The 18,297-nt window shown below is 42.9% G+C and overlaps 1 protein-coding gene across 4 annotated transcripts in view; it reads left to right on the top strand.

Annotated features, from left to right (window-relative positions):
• LOC144669540 (myocardin-related transcription factor A-like) overlaps positions 1–18,297 on the top strand; it is a 144,205-nt gene that overhangs the window by 19,129 nt on the left and 106,779 nt on the right. The gene's annotated exons all lie outside the window — the stretch shown is intronic.

Below are 18,297 nucleotides of genomic sequence, written 5' to 3'. Positions count from 1 at the left end.
CCAGGTCACGTCCAGCCCTGTTCTGCGAGTAATGCTTCTGAAGAAGAATATTGTTTCAGTACACTACACTGCATATTATCAATTGCATATACAGCATTTTAGGTGTCTGAGTAATACGATAGAACCATAGAATGGTTACAGCACAGGAGGAGGACGATTTTCAGATCCTCATGTCTACACTGTGTCTCTGCTCCAGCAACTGAACTAGTCCCACTCCCTGAAATAAAGGCAAAACACTGCAGATGCTGGAGATCAGAAATAAAAACAGAAAATGCTGGAAAAACTCAGCAGGACTGGCAGCATCTGTGGAGAGAGAGAAAGAGTTAACGTTTCGAGTCCAATATGACTCTTTGGAACTTCAGTTCCGAAGAAGAGTTATATTGAGTTGGAAATGTTAACTCCGTTGCTCTTTCTACATTTGCTGCCAGACCTGCTGAGCTTTCCCAGCACTCGTGTTTTTATTTCAGCCCCACTCAGCAGTTGGCACAAAATGCTGGCCTTTGCTGTAACGTGTCCTAGAAGAAACGTGATTTAAATTCAAGCTAATGTTTGCAAAGATTGTTTGGTCCTATGCTCCAGTGGGGAGCACTTTGTTGTTCCCTGTAACCCTGCTTAATAAGAAAATAATTCCCAAGGAGTTGTGTTCCTGATGCCAGTGCAGTAATGTTCGAAAAATGTGCGTGCTTTGAAGACAACTTGGCAGGAGCTGGCCAAAGCTGAGATCGTTAACCGTGCTATCTTGTCTGACTTGATTTCACTGGCTGATAGTTACATTTATATTTGTTATTATTTATATTTATCCATTCAAAAGGAGGGCTGAACTACTGCAGAGCCCTGCATAGCAGAATATCCATTTGAAAGAATTTAGTGCCTGATGTATTACTGAGTTGTAACTGATGTTTCTCTTTCTCCTCCCTCTCTCTCCTCTCTCACTCCTCTCTCTCTCTCTCTCAAACTGCAATACACAGTTGCTCTTTTGTACCAGGATCATCTAGTTTCCCTTCAGTTAACAGATTTGAGTCCTGCTGTGCACTGCGCCGTGCGCATTTGATCTTGTGGTTTGTAGTTTGCTCTCTCACAAGCCCCCTTTTATAGTGTCACACCTTTTCTTTTTGAAAAACAAGCTTGCACCCAGGATATAACTAAACCTAGTGAATGCTGGAAATCTGAGAGTTTGACAGACAAATAATAGAAATACACAGCAGGTAAGTTGACAGCCCAGCGAGGTTAATGACTTGCAACAGAGTAACTCAGCTCATTGTGCTCAGTGACAACCTCCTGGATATTACTGGAGTTTGTTATCGCAGTGCCTTTCAAGCACTATGCAGATTTACGCCATTTATCTTCCCGACACCCAGCCCTGAAGGCATCCACAACAGTCTTAAAATATTCCCTCTGCAACACCCAATTGGTTCTTAAATAATTCACTCCACAGATCTATCCAGCAGGTTATTTCATGTGTTGACTGCTCTGACATTAGTTTTAAATCTGCCTTTTATTAGTGTGATTAGTCTTTTCCCCCTTTCCCCTCTCTTTCCCTTGGGCTTGGCGTAGCAGCTGGCCGGTTTGTGAGGCCGATGGCAATGTTTTTGTTCCATTTGTGGCTGCAACTTCCTTATATTCAAAAAAGACAGATCCAGAGCCTGAATGCCATTGGAGTGCCTTGGCTGTGGGTGCTGGGTAATTCCCCTTGTTCATGTGGGCGTGTTGGGTACTTTCCTCTTGGGGGACGAGCATGTACAAGCTCCTCACTTCAGTTGTTTTTTTTTTGGAAGGCTGGCCTTTTGTTGAAAGGTCCTAACATGGTAGAACATGTTTTTGAGAGGATGCGTCCCCCATTAATTTCCTCACAGCTAGCCTTTGTGGCCCATGCAGCACCCTGTGACTGAGTGGTTGGATCAGCTGTGTGGTCCATTGCGATATCTCGTGTTTGTATTTCTGCAGGATAGGAGTAATGTCAGGAATGACCTCAGTGCTGGCCTGCAAAATAATGCTCCATCTAGTGGCTCAGCAAAGAAGTGGCCTTGGTTTGATGGATAAAAACAAAAAGCTAAAAGCTACTGCGGATGCTGGAAATCCAAAACAAAAACAGAATTACCTGGAAAAACTCAGCAGGTCTGGCAGCATCGGTGGAGAAGAAATCAGTTAACGTTTCGAGCCTTCACGACCCTAGGGTCGTGAAGGCTCGAAACGTTAACTGATTTCTTCTCCACCGATGCTGCCAGACCTGCTGAGTTTTTCTTGGTTTGATGGATGCTGGTGAACTGACTCGCTAGTGACTTGACATTAAATGCAACAGCAGTGTTTGGTTACAGATACTCTGATTTAGACCATACAGTGCCTTAGGACTCCTGTGGAATATATATGGCAACATTTGCTAGGAAAGTTGATTATAAAATTTACTGCGGTGAGTATAGTGGCAAATCAGAATTGCAGCATCCAAGGAATCATTGATAATTCATTTTGCCTGTTTGCTGTAGGAATTTAAAGCTTATTCATTAATGTCCAGCAACAAATTGCAAAAAAAAATACAGGCATCAATATTGACATAAGAACAAAGGTAACTCTCACTATCTGTATCACCGTCATGGTGTCGCAAGGCTCTGTTTGGGAGCTGTGGATTTGACGGAGAATGCTACACTTTATCCCAATTTTTATCAAAAGGGATTTCAGAAGCAGTGCAGGAAACGGTGATGAGGCGTGTTCCAAGTGTTTGATGGATTAACCCAGTTTTGTTGATTACCGTATCTAGCAGTAGGAGAAATAATTTAGAAGAAATAACATTTACTTTCCATTGAACCTTCAGAAAAAATGAGGGCTCTGGTTTTTTCAGTCTGATCAGAGAAATGTTTGAGTTGAAGTATTTTTGGCATCTTGAAAGCAACTGTATTGTGATGCCCAGAGGATGTTGCCTCTTGTGCAGACACAATGGGCCGAATGGCCTTTTGTGCTGTAATGGTTCTGTGATTCTATGTAAATGTCTCCTGTGTTAATTTGAAAGGGTAATTGTAGTTTTTAGCTTTGGACACGAGATTGATGAAAATCGATAATCTTGTGCCCAGAAACGTAACCTTTGAGAGCTAGCACTCAAGTGGAAATGAAAATGGAGAAGAGGATATGATAGGACAGTGATGTGAAATAATGTTTTTTTGGCACAAAGGCAGGCAACTTTGAAACCATAGATCACGGTGTATACGTCGACCCGGTGTATAAGACCTTTTGGCACCATGTTGACCCCCACCTAACCCTTTTTACCCACAACGTGCTGCACTTACATTAATAGCCTCACTTTTTCACCCCACAAGTGGATGCTTTACTTACCGATACCTTATAACTGGGTGCAAGAGATCAAGCAGGCGATACAGGCTTGTTGCAGAAATGTGTGGGAGTTTAAGACACGCCCACACAGAGCAGACCCCATGCAGCAAACAGAAAAAAGATGTTGACTACCCACATCCATGCTGGCAGTTCTCTTTTATGTTTGGCATATAAGCCGACCCTCATTTCTGGAGGGACTTTTTGAGGCTTCAAAGGTTGACTTATATGCTAACATTTTAACATGAGAGTAACGTGTATCTATTTGGCTCTGGGTTCGAATCTATATTCCCAATAGATTGCAGTCAAATATTTATTCTTCAGATCTTTTTATTTTGTTCATGCGACAATGATTAAATAATTAAATTCTGTTCATTAAAGGAGTTAAAGAAACCTAATAGATTCTGCTAGCATTTGGGGATTGGGTAACAAATGCGGTCCTTGTCAGAGATGCCCACATCCCATGAAAGAATTAAATTGGAGAAGCTTATTAAAAAATATTCAATGAAGGCATTGCAGCTAGCAATAATAATTGCAAAGTTATCTCATCAGAAATATGCATGTTAATAAGAGATTTGCAATAAGTATGCGTTTGTTTGAATTTCAAATTGTAAGCCTATTTAAAGTGTGCAGTGATTGTACCAAATGTACCGAGCCCACCAGCGCCATTCTGTAACTAGACGGTTACAGAAACCTGCCGTCTAGACAGATGGCAGCAGCGAGCAGAGGTGCTTTCATTCAGTAAATTCCCAGTCGCCATTGAATTTAATGGTGCAAATTTAATGGTTCTGTAGCTATATTAGTCTGCACTATCCTCACGAGTGCTAGTTTGCCCTTTTAGCAAGGAAAACGGCAGAGTAGTCTAACCACCCCTGGAACTTGGGGTGTGGCAAATAAATGGTGTAAGTCACATTTGCAGTAATTTCCTCATTGTTGTGCTTTTCTTTTTATTCGTTGGTGAGGTGGGGGAGTTGCTGGCTAGGCCAGCGTTCATTGCCCATCCTTAATTGCTCTTGAGAACTGAGTGGCTTGCTAGGCCATTTTGGAGGGCATTTAAGAAGAGTCAACCACATTGCTGTGGGCCTGGAGTCACATGTAGGCCAGACCAGGTAAGGACGGCAGATTTCCCTCCCTAAAGGACATCAGCGAACCAGCTGAGTTTTTGCGATAATCGATGATGGTTTCATGGTCATAATTCGACTTTTAATTCCAGGTAATATCGGCCTGATGGGATAGGTGTGCCATTAATGGCACAGGTCTCCAGAAACTTCTGGGTCAACATTTTGATGCTGGTTTTACTGCGTTGGAGACTAGCAAGGAAAGTTGAAAGCTTGAAAAAGGCAAAGGAACTTTTTGAGGGTATTCTTGTGACAGTTGGAACAGTCCTTTACACCTCTGACTCCTAGCAAGCATTTGGAGTTCCTGTTACAGTCAGTGTTGGTTATCGTGTGTTTCAGCTGCCTTCAGGGGAAGATTGCAATCTTAATGGTTGACACTCCCCTACCCTGCCCCCCAACAACCCCGAGTTAAATGTAACAAAAACAAGAAAATGCTGGAAAAACTCAGGCCCGAGTTAAATGGAATTTGTTTAAGCACAAGATTTGGCTCCCAGCACTTGAGATTTGTGAAGGTAGCACAGCCTGTCCGTAGGAGTTGCGAGGAGAACATTGAAGACAAAGTGTAGCCCTTTCAATCTCTCTCCAGTTAAGGCCAGCAATTTATTTTCTTCTTGTGCTCATTAAGGTGAGAGATAATCATGCTGAGAAATGAGACTTGGCCCAATTTTGGGCACTCGGTGCCAAGCACTCCCAGATTAGCTATAAAGCAGCTAAGTGCAGAGTAAAGACATTAAGCAATGTGCATCGTTAGCTTCAGCTTCAAGAGGGACCCTCTACTATAGCAATGTCATTTTATTTCGCTTCCCACTTGAGTCGCCCTGTGCCCTGACATCACCGATTTGTGATGAGCCGGAGGACAGTTTTACGGTTGGGCCCATGCTCTCTGGGAACAGGTTTGTTGTTGCTCTTCAGTGTTCTGCTCAAAGGCAGGTCTGACTCTGTGCTGTAAATCTCCACCATTTGGTAGGACAAGGAGGAGGCAGGTGCCGAATCCACCCCAGCTGGAATGGGGATCAAGCACCGTGCTGTTAGCACCAGTCTGATCCACAGTGACACCTGCTGTCCAGCCAACTGAGCCAGGATTCAGAGCTGCTGTGGCAGCATACACTTACTTCCACACACATGTTGTAGTCTGGAGCTATGGATAGTGATGGTAAAGGTTCCAATTTTCTTTCCATCCTGACTGACCAGGAATCTCTCCCGCTCTTACAGCCTGTCACTGGTGTGTGTTGATCTGCAACCTGTTTGGCCGCATTATGAATTGTTAGTCCTGGGGCGGGACTCGGACCTGGAGCTTCTGGCTCAGAGGCAGGGACACTACCTACTCCGCTGCAAGACCTCTGCCAGCAGATGGAGAAAGCCTTTGCCCGGCTGGCTTTGAATCCTGAACCCAGAAGTGAAAGGCCAGTGTCTTAACTCACTGTGCTGCACCTGCAGACTGGTTGGTGCTGGTGCAATCAGTCAATTACCAATTAAATGCTCTCAAAGTTCCCCTAAGAATGTCTGTTCTGTGATGTTAAGCATACAGAAGCAATATAGTAGAATGTAACACTCCAATCATGAAGAGTGCACTTATTCTCTGAGTAAACTGCTTAATCCAGCATTGCAGTTTGAACTATTGCAAAATATCCTGTGTCTGGTAGTTTTGCTAATGGATAATTTGAAGCCCTATTCAATTATAAATCAATACCAGCACTTTTAATGTTTTGTGCACTTTGTGTGCATGGTTTTCCTTCTTGTCAGGTGTTTCATCTTCCTTGGGTTCCGTACAACATACACCCTCTGGATAGGAGACCTTCATCCAGACCTTAAGTACTAGTACTTATCAATGACTGTACAGGAGCAGCTAAGCTGACTGCCTCTGGTTTTTAACCGCACCTCCTTCGAAGCCTTCGGTCATTACATCTAACAGTGAGTTAGACACTGGCCTTTCACCTCTGGGTTCAGGATTCAAATCCAGCCTCAACTGATGCTGAGATCAGGAATGAGTGAATGTAAGTTCCATGTCTGAGCAGTCCTGAGTGTCTTTCAATAAATTTCATCGTTCTGTTGGATGGTAGGACTGGAAAGTTTTACTCTCGGGTATGAGGGACTTTTTAGCTACATAGTTAGGTTGGAGAAGCTGGGGTCTCCTTGGAGTAAGGGAGATTGATGGAGGTTTGATAGCGGTGTCCAAGATTATGACTGGTTTAGTTAAGGTAGACAAAGAAAAGCTGTTCCCATTCGCTGATAGTACAAGGACTAGGGGATATAGATTTAAGGTTTGAGCAAGAGATGTAGGGGGGATGTGAGGAAGAACTTTTTAATGCACGAATGGTAATGACCTGCAACTCGCTGCCTACAAGGGTGGTGGAAGTGGAGATAATGATTTTAAACGGACATTGGGTGGGCAATTAGCAAGATAAATGTGCAGAACTACAGAGGAAATAGAGCAGAGGAATGGGACTCTGAGTGTATTGCTTTACAGAGAGTAGACATGGACTTGATGGGCTGATGGCCCCTTCCTGTGCCATATTGTCTCTATGATATTGGAAACCAGAAATTTCTGACCTCCAGGGAAACTCCCAATGGATAAGGTGACCAACCTATTCGCTCGTCTGAATGGTCCCACCTACTCCCTTGCCTACCCTAGCACACTAACTTTTCTTTAGCTAAGGCTACATGGCTGCAGCAACCACTACCACCTCAGTAAGATAGCCACTTTTCAGTGAAGACTGAATTTAGCTGTTAAGGGCATCATAATTGAACCCTATCTGACATTCCCATTCTTTCATTTCCCAACAGGAAGGAGTCAGAAGCCCTGGTTGATTTTTCTTTCCCCTCCTACTCCTGACTTCAATACCCCAGTGATTTCAGTGCTCATAGAAATAAAGGCTAAATGCTTCTCCACAAATGTTAAAGCTCAAATATTATTGGGCCTTTGATCAAATCGATTTTTAAAATTAACTACCTGTTTTGGTTACTGAAATTTCTTTGTGGATTGCAGCGACCTGATACTTTGCCAGATGACGAGTTACTTGTGTATACAAGTTACATTGACAGCCCTCCAGGTCTGTTATTAACACATGAACCCAACAGCTGTGGTGTTACTCAAAAAAATAAATAAGATGGTGATGGCTGATATGACATTAAAAACTTAAAAAAAAAGGTCTTCTCAAGAGGCAGCATGTGTTGTCAGAGCCAAGAGGGCAGCTGTGTGTTTACTATTTTGGTTGCAATAAGTCACTTGTTGCTGTGTGTTGTCAGCCCTCTATATGCAGACTGTGGCAAATGTTAGCCTGCGTCACATGAAGGGAGGCTGCTGCTGGGTGACATCCCTGCTCTAGCCTTTGCTTCAACCTGGAAGGTTTGGATCTCATTTGGCCCGTTGGACTGTGAGCGAAGAGAGACGTCCTTGTTTTTTTTGGAAACAAGCTAAGGGCGCGGAGTGAATTGAGTCCCACGGATTGAATGTCAGAAGTTGGATGCGATAGCTATTCTTGCTGCACTGCCATACCGCACCACTGCAGACAACTGTTTGCCCTACAAAAGCTTTAAACGTACTTGCTTCAAAAGCAGTCGCCTACCATGCTGGACAAGACCAGGAAAATCAAGTCAGTCTTGTCTGAAATCCTGCCTGTCACCGTCCAGAACCCATGGAAAGGACAGTGCTACACCGACAGTACTCACGGTTACCAGGGGTTAAAAGAAGGTTAGCTTGCTGCTGCTTTTGGGGAAAATGGCTACAAGTGTGGTGTGTTGTATATTATGCCATCCGCATATCTGCCAAGCGCAGTTGTGCTGACTGACAGGCCTGCATGGCTGCAGAGCCCTAGCTTAAATCTGCAGGAGGGTGAATTTTTCCTGAATTCCTTCCTGATCTATAAATAAACTCCTTGTGGTTTGAAGGCTTGTTTGCACTTCAAAAATAAATTCTAATACAATATTCAGAATTGGGAAGTGTTACGAAGCAATTTTTTAAAGAAAATATCACTGGGTTTTAAATTCAGCATTTTTAAGTATTGAATATAGTGGGGAAATATATGTAACTGAGTGATGGTGTTAGTCGTCAGGTCACTGTAATGCTCTCCTAAACTCTGCAGTGCCTTGGTCAGACCCCTGAGTTTTTTTCCTGGTATTGAAGTGTAGCGAAGCCATTAGGTTCATAGGATACTTGGGAAAAAATACTGAAAAAGCTTGGCTGTTAAGTGTTTGAAGGAAATGACCAAGAGGGCATCTCATTAGCAGAATTTAGAATAGTAAAGGGAATAGAAACATCTGGAATGCAATCCAGCAAAAATCAAATGTAGAAATCCAAAATTATTTTTCAACAAACTTATGGCTGTCAAAACAGAGGCAACAATCCTCCTTAAGTAGAAACTTGGAACCAAAAAATAGACTTCAAAAATGAGCACAGTTTATGCCCAGATTACCAGTTGTGTCAAAAGTGGAAACTTGAACCTATGGTCTGTCGTATAATATTTCACAGCTGCCAGTCTTGCCCCCTGTATCGTTGTATCTGCTGGACAGTAACTGCAATAAGCTCTAGGCAAATGTCAAGTGTAGATGAGCAACCCATTAGGTTGCCAAAGAAATTTATCTTAATTTGTATAGTAAAAATAGAAGAATAGAATCATGCAGTGCAGATTGGTGCTTATTCATGTGCCAGCTCTTGGGTACAGCTGTCCTATTTGGTCCCACACCCTAGCTTTTTAAGAGCATAAGAAATAGGAGCAGGAGATTAGTATTATTTGTTGGGGGAGATGGTGGCATAGTGGTCATGTCACTGCATTAGTAATCCAGAGGTCCAGGCTAATGCCTAGGGGATACGGGTTCAAATCCCACCCACGGCAGCTGATGGAATTTGAATTCAGTTAATAAAAATCTGGAATATAAAGCTAGTCTCAGGGTTAGGGTAATGGGTAATCAGTAATGGTGACCGTGAAACTATCATCGATTGTCATTTGAAAAAAAAACATCTGGTTCACTAAAATCCTTTCGAGGAGGAAATCTGCTGTCCTTACCCGGTCTGGCCTACATGTGATTCCAGACCCACAGCAATGTGGTTGACTCTTGATTTGTCTCCGCAATGCCCTAGTAAACCGCTGAGTTCAAGGGCAATTAGGGACAGGCAAGAAATGTCCCATGGAAGAATAAAGAAAAGGCCATTCTCTACCATGGCTGATATTCTACCCCAGCTCTACCTTCCTGCACAGCCCCCATATCCTTAATTTCTTTATCCAAAAATCTATTCAAATCCACCTTGAATACACTCAACGACTCAGCATCCACTGCTCTCTGGGGTAGACAATTCAAAAGGTCTGCAACTCTTTGCTAGGAGAAATTTCTCCTCACATCAGCCAATTGGGGACCGAGGTCTTATACTGAGACTGTGACCCCTGATTCTTTATCACCATAACATTGCAAATTAGTTCTCTTCAAATACATGCCCATCTTGCCTTGCAGATGAGTTGTTGACTTTAATACGTTTCTTTATTTAGAATGCCTGACCTTGGTGGAGATATCTTCTTGTTATTGTCACTGAATTTATGCACATTCTGTTGCCGGGCCTTGGGTCCTGTATTGTTGGCTTAGAACTGATGAAGCTCCAGTGTTTAGCTACAGCCCTTGTCCTGAGCAGCAACTCTGAGATAACGTGCCTCCACATCACCTTTAAGTAAATAATTGCTCCAAGCAGCCTGGAAGACCAGCTGCTGATTTCCTGTTGTTCTTGACACTCCTTGTGCCTTAGAGAAAATGCTACAGTGAATTAACTTGCCACTCGCTTACAAGAACTGTTTTAATGGTTAAAATTGAGACACTGGCCAATAGACCAAAATGGAAAGTAAAGGTGAAAGAAGTGAGTGGCCTGTTGTTTTCTAAGCCCAAACATTGCAGCTGTAATAAAAACAAACCTAATGCTAGTGGCCATTCCTGCAGATAAGTTTTAATAATCCTACTTACTTGAGCTCTGCCCCATTTCCTTGAGCTATAATGTTGGTCTATGGAAGCCATTGAATGCCTCCTCCAATATTGATATTCAGCCACTGAACTCCCTTTCTTGCATCACCCAAGTGAGAGTGTGAATGGTTAGAATCAGTTATTTGACTGGAGAGCACCCTGTCAGCCTAGATGTGTTCTGTCAGGGATCATTGGATAGGATTAAGAACAAAACTCTCCCTTGTTCATAAGTTCAATTGTCCTGCCCCATTTAATTTGGCACATAATACGGAGATGAAAAGGAATTTCTTCTGAGTATTGATAGTGTTTGGAGCAGTGGAGGCTGGGTCATTGAATGTATTCAAGGCTGAGTTAGACAGATTTTTGATCTATAAGGGAGTCGAGGATAATGGGGGGGGAGGCAGGAAAGTGGAGTTAAGGCCACATCAGATCAGCCATGGTGGGAGCAGACTCAAGGGGCTGAATGGCCTACGCCTCCTAATTCTTATGTTCTTATAATGGGAGGTAGATTCTGGAGCATTCCAGACCACTATAGATCAGTACCACATAGGTCTTTAGCATCAGATCATTGGGGAGCCAAGCTGTTTCATTTTATTATTGATAGCGGGATTAGTTCTCCAACTCGGGACACCTCGGAATAGGGTTTGAGGGGAACCTGCTTCCCTTCTTCCTGTGGTACCCGATGGTGGTGATCCAACATTCTGACCGATCTTACACGTGCTCAAGTTCTTATCATGGTTACCAAGTTACATCGGGTGGTTTTGTACTTTCACAACTTTCTAATAATCTCTGGCTACACTTATGATTGTGAAAGGGTGGCAGAAGCACTTCCAACAACAACAGCTTATATTCAAGACGCTATATAAATATAATGAACCATCCCAAGGCACTTTGCAGGAGCATTATAAAACAAGGTGTGATACTGAGCCATGTAAAAAGATATCAGGCCAGATGACCAAAAGCTTGGTCAGAGGTAGGTTCTCAGGAGCATCTTGAAGGAGGAAAGTGAGGAGGAGAGGTGTAGGGAGGGAATTCCAGAGCTTTAGGATCCAGGCAACTGAAGGCGCAGCCACAAATGATAGAGCAATTTAAAATCAGGATGCTCGAGGCCAGAATTAGGGGAGCTCTGATATCGTGGATGGTTTTGGGGTTGGAGGAGGAGCAAGGCATTGAAGGATTTGAAAATGAGGATGAGAATTTTAAAATCAAGATGTGGCTTGACCGGGAGCCAATGTAGGTCAGTAATGATAGGGGAGTGGGGGTTGGTGTGAGTTATGATGCTGGCAGCAGAATTTTGGATGACTTCAAGTTTATGGAAGGTAGAATGTGGGAGACCAGCCAGGAGTGTGTTCGAATAGTCAAGTCGAGAAGGCATGAATGAGGGTTTCGGCAGCATTTGAGCTGAGACGTGGGCAAAATGCAAATGTTGGTATTTATTTCGAGAGGACTAGAATATAAAAGCAGGGATGTGCTGCTGAGGCTTTATAAGGCTCTGGTCAGACCACATTTAGAATATTGTGAGCAATTTTGGGCCCCATAGCTCAGGAAGGATGTGCTGGCCCTGGAGAGGGTCCAGAAGAGGATGATCCCAGGAATGAAAGGCTTAACATATGAGGACCGTTTGAGGACTCTGGGTCTATACTCGATGGAGTTTAGAAGGATGAGTGGGGATCTGATTGAAACTTACAGAATACTGAAAGGCCTGGATAGAGTGGACGTGGAGAAGATGATTCCATTAGTAGGAGAGACTAGGACCCGAGGGCACAGCCTCAGAGTAAAGGGAAGACCTTTTAGAACAGAGATGAGGAGAAACTTCTTTAGCCAGAGAGTGGTGAATCTATGGAATTCATTGCCACAGAAGGCTGTGGAGGCCAGGTCATTGAGTGTATTTAAGACCGAGATAGATAGGTTCTTGATTGGTAAGGAGATCAAAGGTTACGGGGAGAAAGCGGGAGAATGGGGTTGAGAAACTTATCAGCCATGATTGAATGGCGGAGCAGACTCAATGGGCAGATTGGCCTAATTTCTGCTCCTATGTCTTATGGTCTAAATCAGGTGATCTTATGGAGGTGGAAATAGGTGGTCTTAGTGACGGTGCAAATATGAGGTCGGAAGCCCATCTTGGGGACATATGTGACCCCAAGGTTGTGAACACACTGGGTTAATCTTGGACGGTTGCCAAGGAGAGGGATGCAGCAGGTAGCTTGGGAATGGAATTTGGAGTGGAGACAAAAAACGATTGCTTTGGCCTTCCTGATATTTAATTGGAGGAAATTTCTGCTTATCCAGTGCTGGCTGTCGGATAAGCAGTCTGATAATTTAGCAACAGTGGAGGAATTGAGCGAGGTTGTGGCAGGGTGCAACTAGGTGTCATCAGCATACGTATGAAAACTTAATGCTCCGCCAAAGCAGTCGTAACTTTTAAAATGGAATTAGCTATATACTTGAAAAATATTCAGCGCTGCAGGGAACGAGCAGGGGATTGGACTAATTGTATAACTCCTGCCAAAACCCACTGAGGCACAGTGAGCCGAATGGCCTCCTGTACTGTAAGGTTCTGTGAATTTATATTGGAGTGTTGCTGAGAAAAAGAGACATGTTGAAGCTTTTCATCTTGCACTCATCAGGACACTTCACAGGAATGTCAGTATAAAGGGAAAACAACAATTTATGCTCTGACAAAGGAGTGCTGATTGGTAAGTGGACTCCGGAGGTGTTGCTATGGAGAATGCACTAGTGATGGCGACACAGTTAAACAGCCAAACATTGTTGAAATTTATATTGATGTTTACTTCATTCATATAATAGCTCTGCTGATGCCACAATAATTAAAATAATTCTGGAAATCTAATTACAGCTCAATGCTTGCGGAGGTAAGTCTATATACTTAACAGTTTTATAAATAGACTGTATTGATGAAGCCAGTTAGCCAGTGAGAAGCATAGATAACAGGAAGCTATATTTAGATTGAGCAGATGTTTTTCCTCAGTTTAGTTAATTGCCTATTTATCGGGGGAGGTGGGGGGGGATACAGCCAAGAGCAACTTTATTACAGAAGGAACATAGAAAAGTGGTGCATGTCAATAAAGGCTTTCACTGGATTGCATAGACCATAGCATAAGCCATCATTTAAGTTTGTCTCTGGATGTAATGTCCTGACTTGGAGCTTTTATGATAAATTATAAGTGTCTAGGAGAGACAGCTCTCTGGAGGCAATATATATTGTGACAGTTTATTTCAGATCAGCACCTGCCCCTGAAGTTCAGCCATTAGACCCTTTTCCTTTGCTACCTGTCATCAAATGCTATTTTTTTTGATTCATTCACTTATTCATTTAAAAGCCTATTGATTAGATTTTGCTCGGGTCGCCCATTTAAAACAGAGATGAGGAGGAATTTCTTCCCTGAGGGTAGTCAATCTGTGGAATTCTTTACCGCAGAGGGCTTGTAGAGGCTGGGCCGTTAAGTATATTCAAGGCTGAGATAGACAGATTTTAACCAGTGAGAGAATCAAGGGTTATGGGGAGAAGGCAGGAAAGTGGAGTTGAGGATTATCAGATCAGCCATGATCTCATTGAATGGCGGAGCAGACTCGATGGGCTGAATGGCCTACTTCCGCTCCTACATCTTATGGTCTTTCCAATCATCCTTTAAAATCCTGCTCTGCGCCCACCTCTGTAGAGATTTTCTTAATCTGATAGGTAATATGTTCATTTTTAAATTTCGTAATCTTCAATTTGTTCATAAGTATTTGTGCATTCCCATTTTTAAAATGCCCCCCTACAGATTCTATTGGATTGAGGAGGTACAGGTAGCGTCTTTCTGTGGGTATGTGCCAGTGGAAGCTGCTTCCCAGTGCTTTTTTCCCTATTCTTTCATGGGATGTGGGCATTGATGAAGGCCAGCATTCATTGCCCGTTCCTTATTCCCCTTGAACTGAGTGGCTTGCTAGGCCTTTCCTGTGGGTCTGGATTCTCCAGGCCAGGTAAGGATGGCAGATTTGCTTCGCTTAAAAAAAAAGTGCGGTTTTTACAACAATCGATGGTAGTTTCATGGCCATCGTTACTGAGACTAACATTCAGTTCCAGATTTTTTATTAATTGAATTCAAATTCCACCAGCTGCCGGGGTGGGATTTGAACCCATGTCCTCAGAGCATTAGCCTGGGCCTTTGGATTACTAGTCCAGTGACCTTACCCCTATGCCACTGCCTCTCCAGTTGCACTTCAGTTCAGTTTGCCTGGAGGTGTCCTGCAGGCATTTCCAAAAGATTTTTCTCTGCTTCATCATTGCACACTGGGGCTTTAGTTTGGATTGCAGGAGTCCAGTGTCCTTCCAGCTGCTCCTTGCCTTCACACTGCGAAAGGTGACTCCTTTACCCTGATGGCAAAATTGTAGATTCTTGGTAATGTGGATCTGGGATCCTGCAGCTGAGGTAAGAGGTAATTACGTGCAGTCAATGCAAGGCACTCCTGCCTCACCGCCTGAATTATGCATTGAGGTGAAAGGTATTTGACTATGCAAGGAGAAGGATACACGGTACTTTGCATTAATGACCTAACTTTATTACAGTCCTTTTTTCCCCCCATCTGTGACTTCTTCCCACTTAAATGATTTTGCCAAATTAAAAGAAGAATGTGCATTCCTATACTTCCAAAAGAACTTCATACCAAATAAATTAGGTAATAGCAACTTCAGCTGTAGCAGCCAGTTTGCATGCAACAAGATTGCCAATTAGAAAAATGGCTTTTGGTGGTGTTTAAGGGAGGAATGTTGGCCAAGACACTTAAGAGCTCCCAGCTTTATTCTGAATAGCTCCATGTGATCTTTTACATTTGCCTGAAGAGATGGATGTGACTTTGATTCAACATTGTTACCCGAAAGACATCACCTCCTAGAATATAGCACTACCTGGGTACTGCACACCTCTGAGAATGTGTACTTTAGTTTTTTAATTAAATAAAAGACACGACTGGAAAAGATGAAAGCAAAAATGGTTCCAACAATTGAACAGACTTTTTCTTTCCAAGGAGTTGATCGGCATGGTTGGTTAACTTCTAGCTCTGTGACCTGGGTTTGAATCCAATCAAGCTAAAAGTCACTTCCTTCAATTTGTTCTACTGCATTCGCTGCTCCCAATGCGGTCTCCTTTACATTGGAGAAACCAAATGCAGACTTGGTGACCGCTTTGTGGAACACCTTCGGTCTGTCCGCAAGCACGACCCAGACCTCCCTGTCGCTTGCCATTTCAACACTCCACCCTGCTCTCATGCCCACATGTCTGTCCTTGGCTTGCTGCAATGTTCCAGCGAAGCCCAACGCAAACTGGAGGAACAGCACCTCATCTTCCGACTAGGCACTTTATAGCCTTCCGGACTGAATATTGAGTTCAACAACTTCAGATCATGAACTCTCTCCTCCATCCCCAACCCCTTTTTTTTCCAATATTCATTTTTATTTTTAAAGTTTTTTTCCACTTTTTTTTTTATATTATTTTTAAAATTTATTTCCACTTTATTCGTTGTTTTACCCCCACCTTTTAGCCTATTTTCGATCTTTTTTCCCACCACCTTCCCCTCCCTCCCACCCCACCCCCACTAGGACCACCTGTCATTTGCTCATGTTGCTCTTTGCAGAGTGCTCAGCCTTTTCCGGCTATTATCACATTCTGCTCTCTGACCTTAATGTAACCATTAGCACCTCCGTTGGCCAGTACCACCACTATCAACACCCCTTTGACATTTTGTTCATGACATCTTTGTCAATCTCTCCTTTGCTTTCACCTATCGCTGGCCTTCTATCCAGCTTCACCCCCCCCTAAACAGCATAAATTTCACCACGTTTTTACTTCTCTTTACCTCTGACAAAGAGTCATACGGACTCGAAATGTTAACTTTGACTTTCTCTCCACAGATGCTGTCAGACCTGCTGAGTTGTTGTTGTAAAAGTCCCTTCTGCCTGCTGGCTTTAAGGATTTAAGTGAAATTAGATTGGGCGGGGGGGTGGAGGGGGGTGGAGTTATGGAGTCTCAAATCGCTTTGTAGAGCATGAAAACTGTCCGTGGCAAATTGAAACTAAACTTAGTCATCTTGTTCAAAAGTGGTTGGTGTGTGAAATGAAAATATCACACCGGTGATTGAGTTGTTGGTTTTCTGAGCTGGTGTGTATTTGTTAGTGTTTAGGCAGAGTAAAAGGGAATGTTTACCTCTTAGTTCCAGACTGGGTATAAGACAGTTACTATGTGGTCCTGGGTGCAAAGCATAAAGGGCCGACAATGCTCTCCCAGAGGCATTCTTTCTGAAGTTTGAAAAAGTGAAACCCTGTCCATCTATTCCTTTTGTTGGGTCATTTGGGGATTCTAGATTATTGGTCTCTGATGCCTTATCTTATCAATTACATTAAAGTTTGTTAATGTAAATTATGTTGTTATCGTGAAGAGAAACAGGTGATGGGTATTAATTGTCTTTGAGCACATATAAATTGGGGACAACTGGGACATTGGGTTGAGTGGGAGGGGAGCTGAGAGACTGAATAAAGTCAATAAATTCTCCCATTAAAGAAAAGCTCTTGCCTTGGCCAACTGGCTTGGATCCTGTTAACATGGAATTTGCAACATCCATTAAATGACCACTTGTCTGTGGTGGTGCATAATTTTTTAAAAAGGGACCATATCCTTGAACAAATTACCTGCGCATTTCAAAAAAAAAGTAGAGGGGTTGTTGGTTAGTAACATGTTGCTCTGGAAGGCATCACTGCAAAGTCTGATTCAGTTTTCTTGATGTCCACACCACTAACAGGAGTGACTGTGTAGCTCCCAGGAGTAGGAGTCCTGACTGATAGTGACTCTGTTAGTGTTTGTTAGAGTTTGAACTTTAAAATTAGTACTTTCTCTTCCAGTTGTTTTGCAGCATTTTCAGTGAGTGAACCTTGCCTCTTTCTTTCATGTAGGACATTAAACCCATCTCCTGTCAGCCATGTTAGGTTAGCATGAAAGACCCCAATGCATTATTTCAAAGAGGAGCGGGGGAACTCTCCCTGGTATCATGGCCAATATTTGTCCTTCAGTCAACATCACTGGTTATCATTGCGTTCCTGTGTGTGGGAGCTTGCTGTGTATAAATTGGCTGCCATGTTTCCTACATTACAACAGTGACTACACTACACTGTAAAGTGCTTTGGGGTAACCTGTGATCATGATAGATGCTATATAAATGCAAGAAGTGCACTTTGTACCGGCCTGACCCCTCATCAGTGGAGTTTATGCATAGTGCAGTGCTCTTGTCATTTTGCCTTCAATGCTGAATCATCACAGCAGGCTGGATGTGTACAGACTAAAACCACTATCTTGTTTATTTACAAATTAAAGAATACACAGGGCTGAACTTGTAAGCACAAACAAAAACTTTTAAACATGAGGTTATATCCTCAAACATAGACAATATATAAAAGCTGCCTTAATCCTTGGCATGTTTTCCTTTACTTAAGTAGAAATAGTCTTTCAAACAATTCTTTCTTCTGTCTCCTTGTGGTCCATGTAGCACTTATTTACAGCACGGAGTACTTCTGACTGTCTCAGTTTGAGAAATGAGTTACAGACGGAGTTCTCCTTTAAATTTACGATGCCAATCAAACTTTTAAGACGGGATATCAAAGTAATATTTTGATACACGATAGCAAGGCTGTGAAGATTGAAATTATTCCTTGCAAAGAACTTTTGCGGAATAGTGTTAGCTTAGCTCATTGCTAGTAGCCTTGTCTTTGAACTCTTGTGGGTTCATGAAGCCCCAATGCGAGACTTGCGCACATCATCTGGACTGACATACCAGTGCTTGAGGCATGTTACGTTATCAGGGGTCTCCTCTTTCAGATGAGACATTAAACTAAACTGCTGTTTGCTTGTTCAGCTGCATGTAAAAGATCCCAAAG

The sequence above is a fragment of the Cetorhinus maximus genome, chromosome 29 (genome assembly GCF_964194155.1).
Source record: "Cetorhinus maximus chromosome 29, sCetMax3.hap1.1, whole genome shotgun sequence".
NCBI lineage: Eukaryota > Metazoa > Chordata > Chondrichthyes > Lamniformes > Cetorhinidae > Cetorhinus > Cetorhinus maximus.
The sequence above is the reverse complement of the archived record's forward strand: the minus strand, read 5'-3'. Positions and strand labels throughout refer to the sequence as shown.